The sequence below is a fragment of the Planococcus citri genome, chromosome 1 (assembly GCF_950023065.1).
Source record: "Planococcus citri chromosome 1, ihPlaCitr1.1, whole genome shotgun sequence".
Classification (NCBI taxonomy): domain Eukaryota; kingdom Metazoa; phylum Arthropoda; class Insecta; order Hemiptera; family Pseudococcidae; genus Planococcus; species Planococcus citri.
In genome coordinates, this window is record NC_088677.1 from 24,124,311 (window position 1) to 24,138,899 (window position 14,589).

At 35.8% G+C, this 14,589-nt stretch overlaps 2 protein-coding genes across 6 annotated transcripts in view; one reads left to right on the plus strand and one right to left on the minus strand.

The window, feature by feature from the left end:
• LOC135850000 (A disintegrin and metalloproteinase with thrombospondin motifs 9-like) overlaps nucleotides 1–4,530 on the minus strand; it is a 41,649-nt gene extending 37,119 nt beyond the window's left edge. For 3 of the 4 annotated variants that reach the window (XM_065370677.1, XM_065370679.1, XM_065370678.1), the window contains exon 1: nucleotides 3,835–4,530. The gene's annotated coding sequence lies outside the window, so the exon portion shown is untranslated. Of the gene's footprint in view, nucleotides 1–2,862; nucleotides 3,072–3,834 lie in introns of those variants that run through there. The other variant, XM_065370681.1, reaches the window with a different exon arrangement.
• An 8,858-nt stretch (nucleotides 4,531–13,388) lies between these two features.
• Nucleotides 13,389–14,589, plus strand: part of Oct-TyrR (Octopamine-Tyramine receptor) — a 769,263-nt gene continuing 768,062 nt past the window's right edge. For both annotated transcript variants that reach the window (XM_065370690.1, XM_065370686.1), the window contains exon 1: nucleotides 13,389–13,854. The gene's annotated coding sequence lies outside the window, so the exon portion shown is untranslated. The remainder of the gene's footprint in view (nucleotides 13,855–14,589) is intronic.

Sequence of the window (14,589 nt, forward strand, 5' to 3'; positions counted from 1 at the left end):
CTTTTCTTCGCAAATGTTTCGCTATAATGAAGAAGAAACATTGAAAGATTTATTTCTGAAACTGAGGAAATATTTTGGAACGCAGTGACGCCAATATTTTAAGTTTCAAAAAATCGAGAAAAATTGCAAAAAATTCCTAAATTGTGGGTAGTTACTTTTTCGAAATCAGCAATAACAATTAAAAATAATAGCATAGAATGGACGCAGAATCTCAAATAATTTTATTTGGGACTGGGTCTTCATTTTTCTCAAAAGAAATTGGGTACAGGGGCTACAATGAAAAAACACGGTTTTTTCGAAAATACCCCCAGCTTTGAGGTCTCATGTTTTCCTTTTTTTAGGGGCACTTCTAAAGCTAGAATTTTTCTGTACAACTTTCAACTCAAAATGAGTCAAAATTACAGTTTTTGCTGCAATTGATAAAAATTCACATGTTTTTTCCCCAATATTTAGCGATCCACCAAATCTACTACTTAGGTAAAGGTATACTTTATTGTGTTTCCAATGTACTTGGTAGGTAACTCACATAAAAATTTAATGGTCGACACCAAAAAGAAACCTTTCTGATAGTTTTGAGTTAAGATACTATGTACTTGAAAAATACTTTGTAATTCAAGAAAATCTTGATTAAGAAGTTGCATGGTGTTAATTGCGCTATAATGAAGCATTTTTCACAAAAAATCTAATTTTTGGACAAACTCTCTCCTCAATGTGACCGTTAGGAGGATCCAACTTCAAATCAAACTTCATATTCGTGTTCAGCGAGTTCGATTCATATGATAACGATACCCATATTGTCAATCTACTTTCGCCCCAAAATTTGTGAGAGGGGGTGCCTATGGCCCCAAAATTGGAGTTTCGAGAAGTTAGTTGGTTTTCTATTGTTTTTGGAGGTCAGAATGCAAAATTACAAATCGCTTTTTTTTGGTGGTGCCGTGACTCAAAAAACACAATTTTGAGTGTTTTTTGAGTTTTTGAAGATGGCCCACCTGGAGGGAAAATTTGAAAAAAAAATACCAATTATAGTACTCATGCTGATATATTTTTGAAAAAAAATTCTTGTGCTTGAATTAGGTTTGAAGATAGGGGAGTTTCAAATTTTCTTTTGTCATCTTCCCCCTGGGGAGCCAACAATTTTTGCAAAAAATTACGTTGCTAGATTCATATCTTCTTTAAGTACATATTTTGAGTGAATACTGATTTTTTTTCAAAACTCGTTGAAGCATGATCCCTCCCACAAAAAAAACGTTTTTTCGCTATTGTGAGCAAGGGAGGTGGGGTGGGGGAATTTTTTTTGACTCCAATATTTTGTTTAAAGGTACCCAACGATGTTTCATCAAAGTTTCAGAAATCTGAGGACAGGGGCATTTTACCTATTTTACTCAGGAATACCCTTTTAGCTATCTTGATACATACATATAAGCAAAAATACTTCTGCGCGTGTAGTTTTACCATACGATCGCGCGGTATAAATGAATTTTCAATTACCCATTCTGAGGTAAAATTTCACGCTGAACAACTTGGTTCTCTTCGATTTCGGCCATTTGTCCATATTTTTGGAGAAAAACGTAAAAAACGTGGTTTTTTGAGAGTTTTTTGAGCTTTTGAGCTTGACCCACCACTCCAAATGGCCGGGTGATGATTTCTATAGAAAGTAGACCTAAAAATACATATTTGACGAAAAAATCGTTTTGGTATGTTTTTTCGTTCCGGAGTAATGTCGATTTAAAGTTTTCTTTTGTCCCTCCTTCTCCCCCCATGCGATGAAAAATTCTGAAAAAATTCAGAGAGGTACCCCCATGTATCCTCTAACTATATTCGTTTACAGAATAAATTTACCTCAATTACTCGCTGATGCAGAATTTTCCCCCTGAAAAACGCGTTTTTTGGCCCCCCTGCCTGAGGGGGGTGGGGTGGGGAGCGGGTTATGGGCCCAAAATTATTTTTTGGGGGTACTAAACATATCCTGTGAGTTTCATCGAAATCCGAGGTTAAGGGCATTTTGCCTATCTTATCCGGGGGTACCCTTTCACAAATGCCAGTTCAAAAGTGAATTTTTGGCCAATTCTGTAAATTCTAAAAAAAGTTGGAAAAAAAATACAATTTTCAAAAAAGTATGCAACAAGCGAGTTTTCTGCAAAGATATCGTCCGGTATTATCTACACGATCACCTGTCCCGAAAACAGGGCTTAAAATAAGTGGTTATTGGTCTGTGAGGCTCAAAAACTCTTGATTTTCATTTGAAAAAATGCAAACATTGCCCTTGAATTAATTTTTTTGGATTTTTTCAAATAAGTATGTAGATATTCAAATTTTCAAAATTCGCCAAAAATACAAAAATAAATTTATGGACGTGAAATTTGAGTTGTATAGGTGTTTTAAGACATTTCTACTCTTTCGATATGGTTCTCTTTTCCTCAAATCGAAGAGTGCCAGTTCAAAAGATTCCTTTGTGAGATGGAAATGAAGTGCAATGACACATTGACACTATATTACTCCTGAAGCTTCGAGCTTCGCTTACAGATTTGAAATCAACAATGGGATCACACGATAGGTTTTAATCCCATACAATGCTTTCGGTAAGATTATAATGATTTTGAATCACCAATTCTCGAGGCATTTGGACTCGGAGACTGGACATATAAACGATACAATATAATTGGATACAACATCGATAGGTACCTATAATAATACTTCATCACCCAAAATATACGAATTCGAATTCTCAGAATAAGACACAAGTCAAAGCCGGAACACACGCGTTCAATGGCATTTTCGCCATTCATTCTTCATTATCATGTAATTTAATTACTCTATTAATATATCAATGATATATCGACACAAAATACGAGTTGAACGTACCTCGCAGTCGCAATTCATAACTCTATTACAACTACTCGTACTCGTATGTGTATTTGAGATAACGAAACCATGAAACCAATCAGATGAAGGGCAGGTTCGATGAGCCAACTTGATCAATTGGCGGGCAAATTATTCCACTACACATACGTCACAAATGCATATAACCATCAAAATGGAGCCCGGGGGCATCTTGGCGGCGACTCGACCATCACCATTCACCAGCATCCGCGAAACGCCATATTCGACCAATTTGCCAGCATGATTTTTTTTTTTTAACTTAAAAATACGAATCGCGAATCGAATAAAAAAACGAAAAAAAAACTCGAATTAAAATAGGCTAACAATAGCACACAACGATAACGGTTTGTACGCGAGATGAGGCGCTTCGCTTTCGATGCTCGTACTCGTATATAGTTTTTTTTATCAGAGAAAAAAAACGCACACGTGCACACCCACACAAACGTACGCAATGTATATTACAGTCTAGTACACAATTACACATAGACAGACAGACAGAACACAGACATCAGTGGCAGTCCCAGTCCTAGTCCGGTACCAGTTGGCAGTTGATGCTACTTGCTGTGAGAGTAGGTACCAGCAACCACTAACGAGTTACATACGTTTTTTGTGTGATGTGCTTTGTGTTTGCTCTCTGTGATGATATTTCGTATATTAAAATTTTACGTATTTCAAGTTTTTTTTTTTGTTTGAAAAATAAATCGTGATTATTACGATATTGGATTAGGTTTTACAAGTCGAGTTAGCAGTTAGCGATAAATTATAAATTGTGTAGGCCTGGGGGATGATTAGGTACCTACCTAGTTTAGTGAGTTGACTGAGAAGTCTTAAAGATCAAGGATGAAACCTTCCTAGGTGTCTGTAGGGTAATCAATACCGATTGGCTGATTTTAATGCTATAGTCAGCATCTTTGATACTTAAAAAATAGGTGAAATAGTGCCAGGAATACTTACAAGGTAGAGTAGGTAGGTTTGGTAGGTATATAAGTTGATGAATGAGTAGCTTACGAAGCTCGAGTAGGGTATCCTGGATCCAGCAGCCAATTCACAATAGGTATTTGGTGGATTGATGAAAGAGCGAATAGCAGAGCACGAACACTATATAACCGAGCATGCCAGTTTACGATGTACGAGATGAACGAGCCCGAGAGTGAATAAAAATTACATCACATGCCACCAAAGAGAGTACTATAAACTGAACAAATTACTGCAGTTTACTTTAACAACGCACGCTACACCAATACTACTCTAAACAAATTCTACGTTCACTTCACATTCACAAAAATTCGAATCAGAGAATACCACGATCACGTTTGAGAGACTCTTTTGGGTCGTACGACGAATGCACCAGTCTCTTCCTTAAGTAGGTAGGTAGGTATGTCCCAGCAGCACACAGAGTACGTAGAATGTCCAAGTCACAATTATGTATTATTGCAATAGTGCAAACCTATCCTATACAATAAGAATTACATTATCTGCTACACGATACATACATACATATGAAATTATACTGGATGCATGTTGTTTATTGGCGCTGGTCCCGCCTCTTGCGTCTTGGTAGCCATGTTTCGATTTCGGCTCGTGCTGCTAAGTCGCGTCCACACACAAATTCACGTCGTTCGGCTGCGGCTACCACTACGCTACTGGCGACTAGCCCCAGCCCGCCGATCCACGATGCTATGCCGCTATACTCGCGTATAAATTTTTACGAGACTTACGCGGTATGTTATGGCCCCCATGAGCGTGCTATGGGCGCGAGCACGTGCAGAATGCCGATGACACGTTGACGTCGACGTCGCTGAGCGCTGGCGATGATGGCGATGACGGCGACGAGGTACACGGTACATCGCCGATCGCGACTCGCGAGTACGCCGACTCACACAGCACACAGTTGTCTTGTCTGTTGTATGTACATTGGTATTATATGATCGTGAATTATTATTATGATAAATTATGAATAAATTACGATTATAGTCGTTGTCGACTTGTCGTCGTACCTCATTAAGCACAATGTGCTGCTTTGTATAGGCCCAATACAGACTGTGTAGTGGATGCGAGCGTGTAATTGGTTTTAAACCTATAAACCTAATGAAAATTAAGTACTTTGTAGTATTGTAGTACATAGATACAGCACTGAGCACTAGCGCAAAAGCAAAGACCAATGTACTTTTTAATGTGGTGTTGTTGACGAATCCATAATAGTGTATCTTCATCTTCATTATTGTTCCTCTCTCATCGTCTGGTCCTCTGGTGTCTGGATACTTTTAATTTAGGCAGTTTAATTCTCATATCTTGAAACAGTTCACTAATATTAATATTAATTTGTCAGCTGGATCCTGGTTCTCAAAGGTTAGCTCGACTCGACTAGTTCCATCCGATTTCGAACCGAGTTTGCTTTCGCTGTTCTTGCAGCTGCTTACCAATGGCGAAATACCTATATGGGAACCGGAATGTGATGAAGGATGAAATGTGCTGTGTCTGCATCTTTTGTGTAGATGTTGCGACATTGACATCGTGTGATAGTCATGTAGGTTCCCATGTAGGCCTATAGGTACGTGTAAATGCCCTTATACACAGCATTCGTACAAGGTTCTTAACCTTGTCCTCACATTAGGTGAATTCTTTAGCAAGGGTGAGGATTCATTCTCATCAAATTTTTAATCGTTGAATGATAAGTGAAATGTAGGTATAGCATTGATCAACTGAATAATTGTGTGGATGTTTCAAAAGTTTCATTTAGGTACCATAAAAAGCTCAACAAGAAAAAAAAAACACTGCAACTCTGCATGCCACATGATGTCAAATTCTGGAGAATTCAAAAAAGTGACAGATTTTTGCTAGGGTGGTTTACAAGATAGTCATTTCAACGATAAAATGTGGTTTAACAAGGACAATAATTTAGCTGATAAGCACAGCAGTATTTTTCATCAATGAAAAATGGCGTCAGGCACTACAAATTTCTCTTGTGAGATAAGCAGGTCCTTTTTGGAGGGGGGGGGGCACTCTAATTCTTGAAAGCTTCAAATACCTAATTTTTTGTTCCACCTCCCTCCTCCCCACCTTAAACATCAAAAATAATTAATTTTGGCGTTTATAAAGTCTTACGTATTTTTGTTCCAAAATTATCAAACAAAAGTCCTATTTTTTGCCAAATTTGCCCAAGTCAAAAGTGTCAATTTTTAGGAAAAGTTGTCAAATAGTGTAATTTCTTTTGGATGGGGGAAGGGGGAAAGGTGTGTGAAAAAGCATCAATTTTTGGTAAAATAGTTTTGGCACAATTGTTAAAGGAGCTAGTATATCCATTTTTATCAAAATTCTCAAAAAGTATTCATTTTTGGTAAAATTATCAAAAAGGGTCGAATTTTTTTGGAGCGGTTGGGCAATGTCAAAAAGCGTCAATTTTTGGAAAAATAGTCAGGAGACGTCCATTTTTGGCGCAATCATTAAAAAGTGTCCATTTTTCTCAAAATTGTCAAAAAGTGCTCAGTTCATTTTTGGTAAAATTGTCAAAAAGGTGTATTTTTTTTAGAGGGGCTAGTGAATGTCAAAACGCGTCAATTTTTGAAAAAATAGTCAAAGAAATGTCAATTTTGGGCAAGATTGTTAAAAAGTTTCAATTTTTCTCATATTGTCAAAAAAGTTTATTTTTGGTAAAATTGTTAAAAAGGGTCGATTTTTTTGGGGTGGTTGAGGAATGTCAAAAAGTGTAAATTTTTGGAAAAATATTCAAAGAGTGCCCATAATTGTTAGAGTGGCCATTTTTGTGAAAATTCTCGAAAAAGTTCATTTTTGGCAAAATTGTTAAAAAGAGTCATTTTTTTAAAGAGGGGCTGGTGAATGTCAAAAAGCGTCAATTTTTGAAAAAATATGCAGGAAATGTCAATTTTTGGCGCAATGATTAAAAAGTGCCTATTTTTGTCAAAATTGTCAAAAAAAGTTCATTTTTGATAAAATTGTCAAAAAGGGCCAATTTTTTTGGAGGGGGTGGGCAATGTCAAAAAGCGTCAATTTTTGGAAAAATAGTCAGGAAATGTCAGTTTCTGGCGCAATCGTTAAAAAGTGTCCATTTTTGTCAAAATTGTCAAAAAGGGTGGTAAAATTGTCAAAAAAAGTCAATTTCCTTAGAAGGGGGTTGGGAATGTCAAGAAGCGTCAATTTTTGGAAAAATAGTCAGGAAATGACAATTTCTGGCGCAATCGTTAAAAAGTGTCCATTTTTGTCAAAATTGTCAAAAAGGGTGGTAAAATTGTGAAAAAAAGTCAATTTTCTTAGGAGGGGGTTGGGAATGTCAAGAAGCGTCAATTTTTGGAAAAATAGTCAGGAAATGACAATTTCTGGCGCAATCGTTAAAAAGTGTCCATTTTTGTCAAAATTGTCAAAAAGGGTGGTAAAATTGTGAAAAAAAGTCAATTTTCTTAGGAGGGGGTTGGGAATGTCAAAAAGCGTCAATTTGTGGAAAAATAGTCAAAAAGTGTCCACAATTGTTAAAGTGTCCATTTTTTACAAAATTGTCAAAAACAGTCAACTTTTAAGAAAAGGTAGAAAATGTCAAAAAGTGTCAATTTTTGGGAAAATAGCCGAAAAGTGCCCTTTTTTTGCATAATTGTTAAAGAGTGTCATTTTTCTCAAAATTGTCAAAAAGTGTTCATTTTTGGTAAAATTGTCAAAAAGGGTCAATTTTTTAAAGTGGAGGTGAGGAACATCAAAAAGTGTAATTTTTTGAAAAATAGTCAAAATGTACCCATGTTTTGCACAATTATTAAAGAGTGTCCATTTTTGTCAAAATTTTCAAAACGTATTCATTATTGGTGAAATTATCAGAAAAGGTCAATTTTTTTAGGAGGGGGTAGGGAATGTCAAAAAGCGTCAAATTTTTGGAAAAATAGCCAAATAGTGCCAACAATTGTTAGAGTGTCTATTTTTGTCAAAATTTTCAAAAAAAAAGTTCATTTTTAGTAAAATTGTTGAAAATGGTCAATTTTTGGAAAAGTAGTCCAAAAGTGCCCATTTTTTGCACAATTGTTAAAAAGTGTCATTTTTCTCAAAATTGTGAAATAGTGTTCATTTTTGGTAAAATTGTCGAAAAGGGTCACTTTTTTTAAGGGGAGGTGAGGAATTTCAAAAAGTGCAATTTTTGGGAAAAAAATCAAAAAGTGTCCATTTTTGGTACAATTGTTAAAAATTCTATCAAAATTGTCAAAGTGTGTAGTGGGAGAAAAATACACGCATTTCTTCCACTTATGTGGGAGAAAAATATTTTTACCCGTCACCTACACTGGGAGAAATTTATTTATGAAAAGTTCAGTCACCTTAATGGGAGAAAATTTTCCATTCTCTTAACTGGGAGGAAAATTCTCATTCGCTACAGCAGCAGTATATTTTCCTACCCCCTAAGCGACAGATTTTCGATCATTTTAGTGACCAATTATGACGTCAGTGACCAAGCCGCGGCAATTAAAACTTCCTACTCAGTGGTGGTGGCGCTTACGTCCAATAATAATCAAGCAATTATCGAATACATCCGATTATACTCGATTACATCATCGTTTTTTAGGTGGTGGCGCCAAGCTATCCACCACTCTCGCGATAATAGCCAATGAAAAACCAGTTCAACACGAATATTGCCGAGTATAATCGAATATGACGTAATCTAGCGCCAGCCGCGAATGTTAGCGCCGCTAGAAGCGTTGAGCGCGTGCGCCACTGACTATGTTGCCTTTCCCCGCCCAATTTCTCGTAAAAGCGCAGTTATAAAAGAGCTGATCCGAGACAATTCTGGCAGGACTGCAGACATCGACGCCGCCAAGTATAGTTCCAACTTTACTTCCATCTCCGCTAATGGGCTGGAGCCCATTAGCCAGAAGAGACCAATAAATCCATCTTTAGATCAATATTTCCAACTGTAGTTCCTACTGTTTCCAGCTTTAGTTTCCTTCAGTTCGTGATTTATTGGACTTTGATGAATTTTGGCGTCTGCAGCCTCGGACTTAGTCTTCATCTGCGATGACTTTGTTTCTCAAGTTAAGTCCCAATGGGTCAATTAGTGCATCTTCAGCTGTCTTGGATCACTCTTTGAAAGGCTAGAGATAGGTTTTAATCACAAGTTGCCTTGGTTCACATTCCAACTTTAATCTTAAGTTTCGAGACCTTGGCTCACATTGTCTTTCTTTATTTTCTTTTTTGTTTGAAAATGGCGTATCGCTCAGGACGTGCATTTTAGTTTTAAGTTCAGACGCATCGCTCAGGGTGTCTTCCTTTCTTTTTTCTTTTTTTAATATTTATTTTCCTTTTTGTTGCTCCTAGTTTTTAAGTATTCCCAGAATTCCCCAGGGTTGCGATCCTTTTTATTTGTCTTTGTTTTATCCCTTAAGTATAAGAATAAATGTCCTAAATGTGAATTTGTCTTGGACTTTTATTCAACTTTTGTGACTTTGAGAATTCAATGAATATTTCCAACTTTACCAACAATATATCATTCCGTCGTAAGTTCCATCTTAACTTAGCTCAATCTTCAAATAACTCCAGCTTTAACCCCACGTATTATAAATATGTAAACATTGGGGAGGGAACCCATTTTACATCCGCGATTCGTACGATCCTGAGATCTCACTGAGTTAGCATAGAATCGCGAGAGATATCTTATATTTCCATCACCAATTATTCCACCAGAACGAGAGTGCATGAACCCGATATCCAGATGGCCAAAGAGGATTTGAATTAGTCTATATTTTCTTATCTTCAAGAAATCAAGATTCAAAAATCTTCATTTTTGAATTCTTGGTGAAAAATCAAAAACTTCAAAATGAAAAATTTAATTTTTTGTTTTATGGTAGTTTTTGGGTTTTTCCGAATATTTCTCCCTCCACAAGTGTTCATTTTTGGTAAAATTGTCAAAAAGGGCCAATTTTTTCCAAAATTATCAAGCAGTCCTGTTCTTGCCAAGATTGCTGAAAAAATCCTGTTTTTGCTGATATCGTCAAAAAGGTCGCAAGGAGATGATTTATTTTATCAAGTCCAAAAATCTTGTCGGAAATCGGACAGAAATATGACACAAAATTTGGCGAAATTGAAAGTTTTCTAGTGGAGGTAACTGATGATAGAAATGTATTTGCTTTTCTGCGAATCATTATTTTTCGCTTAATGTAAGATTAGGATGGATCGCTTTAAAAAAGTCGAAGGAATTTGATCAAATTGAGCGCAAACCTTCATTTTGAGCTGACAGTCAACCAGAAAAAATTTCAGCTGATGGAGGATATGAAAATGGCTCCTCAAAGAGAAAATGTTTTTAAAAAAATATTATGATTTTTTTTGGTGGTCATTTCTGGTTATTTTTCTTGATTTTTTTTGAAATTGACAATAATAACCAAAAATTGGCACCACTGTATTTTAAAATACTCTCTCAGTTTTAGAAATAAGTTTTCTGATATGTTTTGCCATTTTCTCCCAGCAATTTCGAGTAAAAATAAACTGTTTTCGAATTACCTACCTATTAAAAAGTTACCTTGTTACCTACCTAAATATTGAAATAATAGAAGCGTTTCAATAAAAATGTTTTTTGGGCATTTTTTAAAGATTTCTGAGCCCAAAATTGGGTCATGATTTTTGAGAATTTCCAAAAAGTCTTGCGAGTAATCAATTTGGGTTAAAATTTTCGGAGATGAAGCGATTCGAATTGCCAAAAAAAATCGCATGAAAATCGCGAGAATTGGATTCCTTCTGTGATTGGAAATCGAATAAAGTTCTCTTGGGGGAGGAATCGCGGTTTGGGGGGGGGGGCAGATTCATCTTGTCTAAACAATATTGTACTCACACGATTCCTTTTGCAGTTCTCTTTTGAAAAATCAAAACAATCAACTTCTCCATTACTCCATTAAACTTCTTGATCATCCTTTTCAAAATCGATTGCTCTTCATGATCGAAAATGAAAAATCGATTTTCAACGTAACTGTGGTCTATTTCTGCCAAATAAAAAGAAAAACTAAGATGTGATGAAACAATACGAAACAAATCCAAAATGTAATCGAAAATCAAGTCGATTTTTGGGATTCATTGATCGAATTTCGATCGCAGTTATTCTTTTATTGGAGTTCGAACATGGTCGGTCATAATATGGAGTAGAAAATAACTTATAAATCTATTTTCGAAAAAATATCTTCAGAAACTTTTCAGGAGGTTTGTTTCAACTCTTCACCCTGTATTTTTGAAAATGTCTAGATCCCCTCCCCCGGGCTCAATTTTGAGTTAGAGCGAAATCCAACTCGAAACATTGGCACAATGACTCGAAAAACCTTCCCTTATCAATTTTCAAAAATTTTGCGTAACAATTTTTGTGTCAATTTTGAGCAAAAATCACACTTCAGGGGCACTTGCGCTTAATTGTGCGACTGTCCAGTTGAAGTAAACTTGAATATTTAAAGTGAGGAGAGCGCTCAGTGGTACTTAGTGAATGAAATTCTTGGAACCTCGCCATTTTTGAAAATGATAGGTTTTTACAACCTGAAAAAACATTTTATTCAGATAATGTCTTACCTTCGTCTTTCTTCCAGGCAACACTCAAATAAAGTTACGAGATTAATCTTCATTCCTCGGGTTCTTAAATTAAATGAAAATATCCTAGGATTTCGCCTTCTAACTAGCGAGTAGGCAAAGTATCCTGAGTGCATATATGTGTGTTTGTCTAGTCTAGGATTCGAAGGCATCGAGTTATATTCACATGAAAAATGCTTGTTTTCGAATTTTGCTGATTAGATTATGGCAATATTTCAACCTTGCGCCGCCACCGAAGAATCACGATAAAATGAATTAGCGCCGCGCCCATGTGACTTTCTTACAAGGGAACCCTCCCACATGATAATCTCCGATTTGAATGAAACTTGGACTGGTGGAAAGAGGACCTCAAAAAACCCCTATCCCCCAATTTTCAGCTGCTGAAGTTGATTTTTCGATTTTTGACGAGCGTTTGAAGTTTTGCGTATACAGGTAAAGTTGTTCTGTAAATTCTAAAAATGGCCGTTTCTCCCCACTGCATGAACTTCAGCAGCTGAAATTTTGGTCAAAGGGTCTATGCTTGATACCTAATTGACTAATACTACCGCCGGCCGGATCTGGAATTATCATCAGAAATCGAATTTTTTGCCCAATTGCTGGTTTTTAAATGCCATTGAAAAATTTGAAAAATGAGTCAATTAAGCTCTTCTAATGAACTTCAAGGGCTCAAATTTTGGTCAAACAGTCTCTGCCGAATACCAAATCGACTCATGCCATCATTGGCTGGATCCGGCCATCCGTTCAGGAAACAAGATTTTTTACTGTTTTTTCCCATGTTATGAATGAATTCAAAAAATGACCGTTTCTCCCCACCACATGAACTTCAGCAGCTGAAATTTTGGCCAAAGGGTCTCTGCTTGATACCTAATCGATAAGTACTACCGTCGGGCAAATCTAGAATTATCATCAGAAATCGAATTTTTTGACACATAACATGAGAAAAAGTATAAAAAATACACAAAACTTCACACGCTCGCCAAAAATAGAAAAATCAACTTCAGCAGCTGAAAATTTAGGGATGGGGGTTTTTTGAGGTCCTCTTTCCACCTGTCCAAGTTTCATTCAAATCGGAGATTATCATGTGGGAGGGTTCCCTTGTTAGTCCATTTTGTGTCTAGAATTTTCTCATATTATTATGAATGATCGTTAAAGTTATTTATCATGATGAGAAATGTGTTCAAAATTTGATCATTTTCACTATTTTTTTTTTTTTTTTTGATAATCTCTAGAAAGAAATGTTCTCTTTGCATAGGATATGTTTTTTAAAGAGAAAAGTTGGCTCTTTTGAATGTCACAACACCCATTTTCTAAATGTTCAAAAGCATTCGCCCTCCATTCGCTCGAGCAGGTCTGAATTGTATTTTATCAAATTTTTAAAAAAATTCAAATTGCAAGAATAGAAAAATTGACTTGAGAAATTCCAGACACTTGGCCATTTCGATTAAAAAAATAAATTCTGAACGTTTTTTGAATACTTTTATTCAGCGTTTTGTTTCCAACATTTCCCTCCCCTTCCCAAAAAAATCGTGAAAAAATTCACTAAAAATTTCAACAATATAGCCGACTTAGCCACCATTGCGCCACCGCCGATAAATTCTGACGTGAGAGTCGTCCTCGCCGGTCTGTCATTTGAGAACGCTGAGTTTTCATGGATTCAATCAACCCACGATTTTGAGAACAGACAGCGAACGATCGAATCCAAAACATCAATAGATACCTAATTACCTACCTATTCAAACTCTACGAGCTGTAATCAGTACCAGTACAGCCATTGCAACAAAAGTATCGTAAATTTCAAGTTCAAAATATGTACTTAACTCGTATATTTGCGAATGCTTAGCTTAGATATATCTTCTAAACTCTTCATGATTAAGTAGTTATTTTGTAAGCGGGTGGTTATGTGGTGGGGTACACATTTGGTTTCCCAAATTTGTGTGCTCTGAGAGCTATTGAAATTTCGTAGCTCAGTACGTGTCTTACTTCCGTCGAGAGCGCTATATTGCTTTTGTTTATTATAAATATTCTTTCCCGGCGAAATAAATTCGTTCGTCGTGATTTACTTACAATTTTTTTCGTCAACGAATGAATTTTTTTCGTGGCTATTTTAAATTTTTACGATTCGGAATAATTTTTTTGCTGCTGAATTGAATGTTTTGTGTTGATTTCGAATTCAAATTTTGATGATTTTAAATGTAAAATTTTTTTTGTGGTGATTTTGAATTAATTTTTTCGTTGTAATTTTGAATGATTTTTTGGTGGCAATTTTGAATGAATAGTTTCGTGTTGATTTGAAATTATTTTTATGGTGATTTAGAATAATTTTTTTCAGATGATTTATACTTACCTAATAAATTATTGAACGGTGATAAAAATATTCCATTTCGTGAAGAATTTTTCTGTGATTATTTCGAATACATTTTCAACGAGGTGATTTTCAATATAAATTATAATTATTTGCTAGTAATTTAGAACTTTATTTTCAAATTTAGTTTAGAGCTTTTTCGTTGTGATTTCTAATTACATAATCTCAAGTAAAATTAAACTATTGTACTCGTAGAATTACTTACTCAAAAGTGGCCTTATGACGTATTAAAATGGGCCAAAATTTGTGGAAAAATTCAGATACGAGCCCAAGATTATGTCATGGTTTATGAAATTGAAAAACTCTTTTGCAACCTGCGAAAGACATCGATAATTTTGTTCTGTATTACTTTCCTTATTATCCTGTTCTGAACTCCTGCCGCTAGATTTCGCAGTTTTACCTTTTGTAGGCAATGCTCGTCCCCAGATTGTTCAACATTACGTGCATTTGTGCATTTTGTTAACGGCATAAAAATTTACTTACTTTCAACATGATTGATTTTTTGTCTTCTTCTTCCATTGAAACTTTAATTTTGAAAAAAAAACTTGCCATATCAGAAAATTTCTTCAACAGCGGACAAAGCTAAACCTGGTTTCGAGGGTGGGGGGAGAGGTAAAATTTCTGCAAACAAAATCATTCTCCCCGCAGCAAATCATCTCGTGCAAAAATAATTTCCCTACGATTTTCATTCACAATACGATATGTGTAGGTGAATTCGATTTTACGTACGAGTAGTTCAATCGTAGAAAATTCCTAGCATTGTTTTTCGCCTTCGAACGGCTCGTTTTTCGCTACCTTTT